This window comes from Schistocerca cancellata, chromosome 7 (genome assembly GCF_023864275.1).
Source record: "Schistocerca cancellata isolate TAMUIC-IGC-003103 chromosome 7, iqSchCanc2.1, whole genome shotgun sequence".
Classification (NCBI taxonomy): domain Eukaryota; kingdom Metazoa; phylum Arthropoda; class Insecta; order Orthoptera; family Acrididae; genus Schistocerca; species Schistocerca cancellata.
The window spans coordinates 265,740,427-265,747,714 of NC_064632.1; the positions used below are offsets into that span (position 1 = coordinate 265,740,427).

The 7,288-nt window shown below is 43.0% G+C and overlaps 1 pseudogene; it reads left to right on the forward strand.

The window, feature by feature from the left end:
* Positions 1 to 1,657: 1,657 nt before the first annotated feature.
* LOC126093774 (5S ribosomal RNA) lies at positions 1,658 to 1,775 on the forward strand (annotated as a pseudogene).
* Positions 1,776 to 7,288: the final 5,513 nt, after the last annotated feature.

Consider the following 7,288-nt stretch of genomic DNA (forward strand, 5'->3'; position numbering starts at 1 on the left):
CGCAGGTGCCAAGTGAGGCATTCAGAAACCGAATTTATGATGGAATGGCCTCGGATGTGGTTCCGGCTGTAAAATGGTGCTCTCGCCTTTGGAATGGCTCTAAAATGACTAATACCTCGCCAAGAAGAATTAAATAGTGCATAAATCCGCTAGAAGTGAGACCAGATAGCCGCCACGTGCTTGCCACCACTATTGCGCCACTTCTTCACCAATTTTAGAGATCAGATATGTATACCAGTGCAATCCTGTAAACACGTGTGTGCGTTTTCAAGAAATTTCAAGTGTTGCAAAATTCGTGTTTGAAATTTTAAACTGTCCTCTTCATGATACCAAGCAGGGTACTTTCCTAAACGTGTTTAATACCGACTATCCTGTTTATGAAAGAACACTAACTTGTTTCTATTTAAATGTGCCTAAGTTTCAGTTTCAAAGCATATAAAAGTTCCTCGTTAAATCATTTGTTTCACAGATAACGAGAGAGGCACGTTATTTCGAACTTGTTAAAAAGCTTTATTTTGCTTTGAATTGCTGCTACGCTGATTGTGCCAAAGTTTAGTGCTAAAGAGTATAAATGCTGATAGTTAAAATCACTTGCTGCTCAAGTAATGAAAAAGGCACATAATGCTAAACCTGTTTGAAACTTTACTTTACCTTGAACGTATTTATGAAGTTAATTAAGAGTATCGTCTGTGTATATTGCTATAAAGCATTGAAAGATAAATAATGTCAAGTAGGGATGGAAGTCAGTACTAATGTGATGAAAATTGGTTCTGAAATGTGTGCATAATTGCTTATAAAGGAATGGACAGTTTAAAGGGGCCCCACTTTAACCTTTGCTAGTAGGAGAAAGTTATTTTGAATATGGTTCTTGCTAATGAAATCTGGAGCATTTACACTGTAGAATGAAAATAAATTGCCTTAGTACAGTGTTTATTTATTGCATTTGTGATGTGTATGTGTTAGTCAGACTTGAACTCTTGTCAGGTGCGCTTAATCTCAAGAGGCCTTTGAGAACATTTTGTGCTGAATAAATTAATGGTTGAGGTAGTAATTATAATTAACAGGAGCAAAGTCTCTTTTACATTTCTGTGATTGCTAACATATGCTGTTAATCGCTACTGCTATCCATTGTGCATTTCGCCTGGCAGTTGTGTGTATTCATGGCACTTTACTAAGGCGGAATTTATGTAAGTCCCTTTTGAAAGAATATATTTAAATCCATTGAAAATAATGTTTTCACATTATTATGCCTAATTAGGTAGGCGACTGTTTATTGTTTCATTTGAGGGAACTTTATTGCTTTCTTTTCTTACAAAATTAAAGTCTTTCGGCTTTCTACTAATTGCCATAGTACTAAATTCAGGTTCGATATGCTCTGTCCATTACGTTAACACACGGACAGTTTCAGAATTCCTCCCAAAGGGTAACGCTATACAGTAGTTTTATGTCATTTTTGGCGTTTAACATTCCGCGGTTGTGTTATGCTTGGCTTCCTTGTGACAGAACTAGAAGTTCGATCATCAGGGAATTTGAAAGTTCTTTAACGCACCATTTGCATTATAAACTTCCAAGGCTCTACCACGAGTGCCTAGTTCGGAACAACATATGCTTTGATACGTATGATGGCTTTTTAACGGTGTTGTAAGTAACATCCCTTGGCAACGGCCTTGCCGCAGTGGATACACCGGTTCCCCTGAGATCACCGATGTTAATCGCTGTCGGGCGTGGTCGGCACTTGGATGGGTGACCATCCGGGCCGCCATGCGCTGTTGCCATTTTTCGGGGTGCACTCAGCCTCGTGATGCCAATTGAGGAGCTACTCGACCGAATAGTAGCGGCTCCGGTCAAAGAAAACCATCATAACGACCGGGAGAGCGGTGTGCTGACCACACGCCCCTCCTATCCGCATCCTTATCTGAGAATGACACGGCGGTCGGATGTCCCCGATGGGCCACTTGTGGCCTGAATACGGAGTGCTTCTTCTTCTGTAAGTAACATCCTTTACATTGAATTTTTCATTGCAGCAGTCGTTTATCCCTATCAGAAATAAATAAATAAATGTCGTCTGACTAGGGCCTTCCGCCGGGTAGATCGTTCGCCAGATGCAAGTCTTTCGATTTGATGCCACTTCTGCGACTTTCGCGTCGATAGGGATGAAATGATGATGATTAGGACAACACAACACCCAGCCCCTGAGCGGACAAAATCTCCGACCCAGCTGGGACTCGAACCCAGGCCCTTAGGATTGACATTCTGTCGCGCTGACCTCTCAGCTACCGGGGACGGACACCCTTGTCGGATATTCTTCCTAACTAGCAACACGTGGCAAAGGCTGAAAGTTTTACTTTATTTTTGTCTTGAGCATGGCTGCTCTAAATTCGGACCATACTTTTTTCGGAATGTAATCTTACGGTTTATCAAAATTTCATCTTGACGAAGACGTCCTTAGCAGGGGTCGAAACCTAGGTCAATGCACCAAACGGTAGTTTCCAACCGGTTAGCTGTATAATCCTATTGTGAAACTAGTATACGGTTTCTGAGTAACAGCCACGTTTTAAACTGTAATTACAGATTGTGTTAGAGGCTAGGGAGTCAGAGAGTTCTGATTATTTAATTTTTTTTTTCCTCAGTGCCGGCCATTCTGGTGATTTAGCACGCTAGTTTAGGGCAGCCGACGAGGGTCTGCGCCGCCGCTGGCGCGCCTATTTCGCCGAGCCGGCACTTGTGGCGCGGATCCAACGGCCGTCTGACCCAGTTGCAGATATCGAGCGCTAGCAGTCCCCACTCCCTCCCTGCCTGCCTCCCTTCCCCTCCCCTTCCACCCCCTTTTGCCTCGCTCTCTCCCAGTGGCCCTTAATCTGGCGGACGTTAAGCGCCCTCCAGCTGGCGGCTTGCATGTGAGGCGGCGACTGCCGACTGGCGCCTACCGGACGCAGCCGAGTCCCCGGGACCAGACACGCCGGCGCAGCCCAGATAACACGCCGCCCACTATTGCATCCAGCCGCGTCTCCGGATTAATTGCCCCGGCAGCTATCGCGGCTTAGGTGATCCACAGCGCCTATAAGCCGCTGCGGACAGCTGCAATGCATGACCCGCTCCGGTTCACAGCCGCTTGGGGCCGTTCCAGATAATGTAGGCCACATTCAGTATGCGACATGTGACTGATGTCTTAGGCATTAACCTCAAGACCAAGTAGAGAGTATAAATAATGGATCCCAGGAAGAACTTCCAATATGTACCGTTGTAGCATCTCTGACTATATCATATTCCTGCAGATTACATCTCACTAGGGGAGAGCGGATAGGCGGAATAGGTACATTAAAGGCCTGTGTCAGGGGGATGATTTGTCTGATGTGATAGAAAAGAAACAAGAGTTTATATAGAAATACAGAGGATCCAGGAATCAGAATTTAAAACAGCTTTAGAAGACTTCAGATCAAATGAAGAGAAGGGATAGATAAGATTTCATCAGAATTACTAAAATCATTAGGGGACGTGGCAACAAAACGACTATTTACGTTGGTGAGCAAAATCTATGAGCATGGCGAGATACCCTCTGACTTTCGGAATAATATCATCTATGCAACTGTGAAGACTGCAAGAGCTGCCAAGTGCGAGAATTATCGCACAATCAGGTTAGCAGCTAATACATCCCAGTGGCTGAAAAGACAAATATAAATGAAAGTGGAAAAGAAAATTGAAGATGTGTTAGATGAATATCAGTTTGGCTTTGAGGAGGTGTTACGTGACTATCAGTTTGACTTTAGGAAATATGAAGGCAATTGTGACGTTGCGGTTTATAATGGAAAAAAGACTAAAGGAAAATCAAGACAAGTTCATTGGATTTGTTGACCTTGTCGGATTAAACATGGTATTAGACAGGGATCTAGTCTTTCGCCCCTACTGTTCAATCTATATATCGCAGACGCAATGACTGAAATAAGAGAAAGGTTCCGGAGTGGAATTGAAATTCGAGGTGAAAGGATATCATTGATACTATCTGCTGATGACATTCCTTCCCTCAGTGAAAGTGAAGAAGAATTGCATGATCTGCTGAATAAAATGAACAGTCTAATGAGTACAGAATATGGATTGAGAGTAAATCGACGAAGGCCAAAGTAATGAGAAGTAGTAGAAATGAGAACAGCAAGAAACTTCACTTCAGGACTGATAGTCACGAAGTAGATGAAGTTAACGAAATCTACTACCTAGGCAGCAACATAATGACGGACGAAGTAACGAGGACATCAAAATCAGACGAGCATTCGCTAAAAGGGCATTCATGGGCAAGAGAAGTCTACTGGTATCAAACACAGGCCTTGATTTGAGGAAGAAATTTCTGAGAATTTACGTTTGGAGCACAACATCGTATGGTGGTGAAATATGGACTGTAGGAAAACCGGAACAAAAGCAATTCGAAGCATTTTAGATGTGGTACTACAGGCGAAAGGTTGAAACTTAGGTGGACTGATAAGTTTGGCTGGAGGACCAGACAGCGAGATTATCGGTCCAATAGGGGTAAGGAAGGATGGGGAAGGTAGATGACCTTGCTCTTTCAAAGGAATCGTCCCGGAAATTGCCTGAAGTGATTTAGGGAAATTGCGGAGAACCTAAATCAGTATGGCCGGACGCGATTTCGAACCGTCGTCCTCCCAAATACGAGTCCAGTGTGATACTCAACAACTGCGCCACCCCGCTCGGTGACTGATAAGGTAAAGAATGAGGATGTTCTGTGCAGAATCGGAGAGGAATGGAATATACTTAAAATACTGACAAGGAGAAGGGACAAGATAATAGCACGCCGGCCGCGGTGGCCGAGCGGTTTTAGGCGCTTCAGTCAGGAACCGCGCGGCTGCTACGGTCGCAGGTTCGAATCCTGCCTCGGTCATGGATGTGTGTGTTTGGTTTAAGTAGTTCTAAGTTCTAGGGGACTGATGACTTCAGATGTTAAGTCCCATAGTGCTCAGAGCCATTTTTGATAATAGGACATCTGTTAATACATTAGAGAATGACTTCAATGGTACCGAGCGAGGTGGCGCAGTGGCTAGCACACTGGACTCGCATTCGGGAGGACGGTGGTTCAAACCGGCGTCCGGCCATCCTGATTTAGGTTTTCCGTGATTTCCCTAAATTACTCCAGGCAAATGCCGGAATGGTTCCTTTGAAAGGGCACGGCCGACTTCCTTCCCCGTCCTTCCCTAGTCCGATGAGACCGATGACCTCGCTGTCTGGTTTCCTCCCCCAATCAACCCCTCCCCCCCCCTCTCACAGGATATACTTCAATGGTAGCAGAGGGAGCTGTAGATGACAAAAACGGAGGAGGAAGGTGGAGATTGGAATACATCCATGAAATAATTGAGGACGTAGGTTGCAAGTGCTACTCTGAGATGAGGAGGTTACCCGTTATAGCCCATTTCGTCAATACTTAAGCTTTATGCAGGCTGGACTAGAAATGAAAGTGACAGAAGCGCCAGCTTCAGATGGCCAAGCCTTCAGAAGCAACAAAATTCTTTATGTGGGCCTGCATGAGGCATTTATGTGAGAGTAGTTTCCGGCCAACAGCTGACGTTCCAGAAAGATTTCATAATGACTGTCCAATGGTCGTGTGGTTGAGTCCTCGTGCTGAAGCCTTTCTCTATTTCGAATTTTAACGTTACTTGCACTGAAAATAAACTGGAATAATGCTACATATATTGCATAAAAATGATGAAAAAGTAAATTTCGGATTTCAAATAAATTTTCAGGAAGCTATAGTAATGGGTACGCGAGAATTTCGTGTATAAAATTAAGTACTTTTATTGTTTTACACTTGATTATTTACGCGCGCTGGGGCGACATTCATCGTAAAAGCAGTTGAAGCAGTAATTTTCGCGGCATCTTGCACAAGTTATAAACGTTGTATTTTTTACATCTGTTCAGTTTGGGTCTTCCTCGCTGTTCTTGCCTTGTATTGCCTCTTCTACAATGTTTACAAGGTATGGCAAGCTCCTTACACTGTTTTATTAATGTTCTTTCTTCACAATTTCTTTGAAATATCCAACGATTTTATCTTCAATAGATATCTTCAGGACAACACCACACAGCCTTCAATTGCTGCGCTTCAGATATAGCTATCAACCAGTTTTTGAACAATATATTTTTCTTTTATTCTCAAAAGTTACTTTTGGTTCTCTAATTTCTTTGTACCTTCTCTACTTCTTCGATTTTCAATAATCTCTCTACCTAAATACTTGCTTTGTAGTTGTTTTATCTTATTTACTCCAATATCAGTATTTACTTCTTCTGATTCATTGTGGTACACCAGCGTTTCTGGTATTTGTCTATTAATATTCACGTGTATTTACTTCTTGGAAATCGCGAACTGTGGCCACGCGGTCTAGGGCGCCATGTCACGGATTGTGCGGCCCCTCCCGCCGGAGGTTCGTGTCCTCTCGCGGGTATGGGTGTGTGTGTTTTTCTTAGCATAAGTCACTTTAGGTAGTGTGTAATTCTAGGGACCGATGACCTCAGACCTCAGCAGTTTGGTCCCTTAGGAATTCACACACACACACACACTTCTTGGAACTGAATCCACGTCTTATATGTTCCTTGCAAGGTTCTTTACATCAGTAGCTAAGTTAAGCATCTGTATTCTTGTTTCATTTATTTTGCAACCCACGCAACATTCTTTGCACAGTATCTGTATGTTCACATTACAACGTCCTCCAGACATGCACTGTACGAACACTGTATAAAAACAGACGTTGTAACCATTATTGATGTATCTGTGCCTCAACGGGCTAAAATGACTATCAGATATCTTTCTCTCAGTGTGCAGGAATCACAAAATGAGCCGGCTTAAGCGTTCTGGACTCCATGACATACAGAAGTTTTCGTCGGTCCTAAAGACATGCTCGGACAGCCGAAATGGTCAAGGGCGATCCCATGCGATAAGTGGGAAATCCGGGTTCAAGGCCTTGTACGGCGTAAGAGTCCATCTGTCACAAATAGCTGCCACCAATCCAGTGTCACAAACGCTAATATATTTCTTAATTCATAGACTTGAGTATATCTGACATTATCAGGATACGAGAACGGGACTGTAACCAGATAATTAAAAGTAAAATTCTAAAAAAATCAAAGCTTTCTATAAAACTCTTTAAAACACTTTTTTCAAAATTTGATATATATTGTCTCTTACCTCAAGATTTAAAATAATAATGTTATGGACGATGCAACGATGTTGCACACTGCAGGAGCATTATAATACTACATGTGGTCTAAAGATGGAAGTTAAACTGCCGAAACT